The 4,404-nt window shown below is 42.6% G+C and overlaps 1 pseudogene; it reads left to right on the top strand.

Moving 5' to 3' along the window:
• Positions 1-774: 774 nt before the first annotated feature.
• LOC103086252 (RNA-binding protein with multiple splicing 2 pseudogene) lies at positions 775-1,412 on the top strand (annotated as a pseudogene).
• The last annotated feature ends 2,992 nt before the right edge of the window (positions 1,413-4,404 follow it).

Genomic DNA, 4,404 nt, shown 5'->3' with positions numbered 1-4,404 from the left:
TGAGCACCACCAGACCAGCTTTGCAACAAATGCTAAAGCAACTTCAAGTGGAAAAGGAAAGGCCAGAACTAGAAACAAGAAAATTATGAATGGAAAAGCTCACTGGTAAAGGCAAACATAAAGTAAAGGTAGGAAATCATCTTCACAAAAATAAATCAAAACCAGCAACTGTGAGGAGAGCACAAATTCAGGATATTGGAAATTCATTTGAAATTAAAAGACCAGCAACTTAAAATAATCTTGTTTATATACAGACTGCTATATCAAAACCTCACGGTAACCACAAACTGAAAATCTACAATAAATATTCACACACAAAAAGAAAAAGTAATCCAAACACAACACTAATGTTAGTCATCAAGCCACAAAAGAAGAGAACAAAAGAGGAAGGGAAGAAAAAAGACCTACAAAAAACAATCCAAAACAATTTAGAAAATGGGAATAGGAACATACATATCGATAATTACCTTAAATGTAAATGGATTAATTGCTCCAACCAAAAGACATAGACTGGCAGAATGGATACAAAAACAAGGCCCAGGGCTCCGGTCCCCAGCCCCCCCCCTGCCGCCCCCCCTCCCCGCCTCCTGCACCCGCCAAACTTGATGTGACCCCAGCCCAACGTTGCGGCTGCCCCTCTCACCGCCCCGCGCGCCCCTCACCCCTGGAGCGCACCGCTCACCTCGCCCCTTCCCACCTCCTTGCCGGGGCCGGGCACCGCGCTAGCCCTCCGCTTTCCCTTCCCCTAGCCACCCCCACCCCACGCCCCGCACCATGAGCAACCTGAAGCCGGACGGCGAGCACGGCACCAGCACGGGCACAGGCACCGGCATGGGCTCGGGCTCCAGCGGCACCCTGGAGGAGGAGGTCCGGACACTGTTCGTCAGTGGACTCCCTGTGGATATTAAACCCAGAGAACTCTACCTGCTCTTCAGGCCGTTCAAGGGGTATGAAGGGTCCCTGATCAAGCTCACATTGAGACAGCCAGTTGGTTTTGTGATCTTTGACAGCCGGGCAGGAGCAGAAGCGGCCAAGAACGCATTGAACGGTATTCGCTTTGATCCTGAGAACCCTCAGACCCTGAGGCTAGAGTTTGCCAAAGCCAACACCAAGATGGCCAAGAACAAGCTAATGGCTACACCAAATCCCACCAATGCTCACCCCGCCCTAGGAGCACACTTCATCGCACGAGACCCCTATGACCTGATGGGGGCCGCTCTGATCCCCGCACCCCCAGAGGCCTGGGCCCCCTACCCTCTGTACACCACAGAGCTGACCCAGCCACCTCACATGCTGCGTTTACCTACCCAGCCGCCACTGCTGCTGCCGCTGCCGCCCTACATGCTCAGGTGCGCTGGTACCCTTCCTCTGATACCACCCAGCAAGGATGGAAATATCGTCAGTTCTGTTAGCTCTTCAGTCTGGTCACCACAGCTTGAAGCCCCCGCCCGCCTCACTGGGGAGGGAGCCACCCTGAGCTTCCACTGCCCCCAGGTGGCCCGTGTAGAGCTGCTGCTTCCCTCCAAAGACTGTGAATTTTAAGCCTGACTCAGTGGACTCTTGTTTCCTTTCTCTCCTTTTCCTCAGCCCTGTCCTGCCCCAAAGCCCCTCTCCAAGGCCTCACGGCAGGATTCAGGGGCCTTCTCACTGGGACACCCAGACCCAGCTCGGAGGTCTCACTGGGACTGAGCAAGGCCTGACCTCCAGTCCAAATTTGCTTCCGTAGCCCCACCTGAAAGAAATGAGGCGTTTAATTTTGCATGTTTTCCCGGCATGAATTAAGATGATGAACCACTAATGGTTCATCATTCCCGGTCCCTCTCCCCACACCCCCCACCCCTGCACCCACCCTGCTTCAGTGAGGACCAAGCCCTGCAGCCAGTTTCGCCCCGCGAAAGCTGGAGTAGTAATACTCATATCAGACAAAGTAGACTTTAAAATAAAGACTGTTACAAGAGACAAAGAAAGACACAACATAATGATCAAGGAATCAATCCAAGAAGATATAACAAGTGTAAGTATATATACACCCAACATAGGAGCACTGCAATATATAAGGCAAATACTAACAGCCATAAAAGGAGACATAGACCATAACACAATAATAGTGGGGGACTTTAACACCACACTTTAATCAATGGACAGATGAACCAGGTAGAAGATCACTAAGGGAACACAGGCCTTAAATAAATTGGACCAGATCAACTTAATTGATATTTATAGAGTATTCCATCCAAAAAAGCATTCTTTTCAAGTGTACATGGAACATTCTCCACTATTGAGCACTTGCCAGGCCTCAAAGTGAGCCTCGGTACATTTAAGAAAACTGAAGTATCAAGCATATTTCCCTACTACAACACTATGATATTAGAAATCAACTACAAGAAAAAAACTGTAAAAAACACAAACATGTGGAAACTAGACAATATGCTACTAAAAAACCAACAGATCACTGAAGAAGTCAAAGAGGAAATCAAAAAATACCTAGAGACAAATGAAAATGAAAGCATGACAATCTGAAACCTATGGGATGTGACAAAAGCAGTTTGAAGAGGAAAGTTTATAGGAATAAAATCTTATTTCAGGAAACAAGAAAAATCACATACAAACAACCTAACCTTACACCTAAAGCAACTAGAGGAAGAAGAACAAACAAAACCCAAAGTTAGTATTATAGAAGGAAAGAAGTCATAAAGACCAGAGCAGAAATAAATGAAATAGAGACAAATAAAACAGTAGCAAAGATAAATGAAACTAAAATCTGGTTCTTTGAAAAGATAAACAAAATTGATAAACCTTTAGCCAGACTCATCAAGAAAAAAAGCAAGAGAGCTCAAATCAATAAGATTAGAAATGAAAAAGAAGTTACAACTGACACCACGGAAATACAAAGGCTCATAAGAGAATACTACACATAACTACATGCCAATAAAATGGACAATCTGGAAGAAATGGACAAATTCTTAGAAAGGTATAACCTTCCAAGGCTGAACCAGGAAGAAATAGAAAATATGAACAGACCAATCACAAGTACTGAAACTGAAACTGATAAAAAACTCCAAACAGACAAAAGTCCAGGACCAGATGGCTTCATAGGTGAATTCTATCAAACATTTAGAGAAGAGTTAACACCTCTTTTTCTGAAATTATCCCAAAAAATTTCAGAGGAAGGAATACTTCCAAACTCATTCTGAGGCCACCATGATCTTGATACCAAAACCAGACAAAGATACCACAAAAAAAGAAAATTATAGGCCAATATCACTGATAAACATAGATGTAAAAATCCTCAACAAAATATTAGCAATCCAAATCCAACAATATGTTAAAAGGATCATACTCCATGATCAAGTGGGATTTATCTCAGGGATGCAAGGATTTTGCAATATCTGCAAAGCAATCAGTGTGATACACCACATCAACAAATTGAAGAATAGAAACCATATGATCATCTCAATAGATGCAGAAAAAGCTTCTGACAAAGTTCAACACCATTTATGGTAAAAAATCTCCAGAATTTGGGCATAGAGGGAACATATCTCAACATAATAAAGGCCATATATGACAAACCCACGGCTAACATCATACTCAGCAGTAAAAAGCTGAAAGCATTTCCTCTATGATCAGGAACAAGATAAGGATGTCCACTCTTGCCACTTTTATTCAACACAGTTTTGGAAGTCTAGCCACGGCAATCAGAGAAGAAAAAGAAAGAAAAGTTATCTAAATTGGAAAGGAAGAAGTAAAACTGTCACTGTTTGCAGATGACATGATACTATACATAGAAAATCCTAAAGATGCTACCAGAAAACTTCTAGAGCTCATCAATGAATTCAGCAAAGTTGCATGATACAAAATACACAGAAATCTGTTGCATTTCTACACACTAACAATGAAAGATCAGAAAGAGGAATTAAAGAAAACAAAATCCTATTTACCATCACATAAAAAAGAATAAAATACCTAGGAATAAACCTACCTAAGGAGGCAAAAGACCTGTACTCTGAAAACTATAGGATGCTGATAAAAGAAATCCAAGATGCTGCAAACAGATGGAAAGATATACCATGTTCTTGTATTGGAAGAATCAATATTTTGAAAATGACTATACTACCCAAGGCAATCTAGAGATTCAATGCAGTCCCTATCAAATTACCAATGGCATTTTTCACACAACTAGAACAAAAATCTTAAACTTTGTATGGAGGCACAGAAGACCCCAAATAGCCAAATCAATCTTGAGAAAGACAGAGCTGGAGGAATCAGGCTCCCTGACTTTAGACTATACTACAAAGCTACAGTCATCAAAACAGTATGGTACTGGCACAAAAACAGAAATACAGATCAATGGAACAGGATAGAATGCCCAGAAATAAACCCAGTCACCTATGGTCAATTAATCTA

This window comes from Lipotes vexillifer, unplaced genomic scaffold (genome assembly GCF_000442215.2).
Source record: "Lipotes vexillifer unplaced genomic scaffold, Lipotes_vexillifer_v1.1 scaffold1168, whole genome shotgun sequence".
Taxonomy (NCBI): domain Eukaryota; kingdom Metazoa; phylum Chordata; class Mammalia; order Artiodactyla; family Lipotidae; genus Lipotes; species Lipotes vexillifer.
The sequence above is the reverse complement of the archived record's forward strand: the minus strand, read 5'-3'. Positions and strand labels throughout refer to the sequence as shown.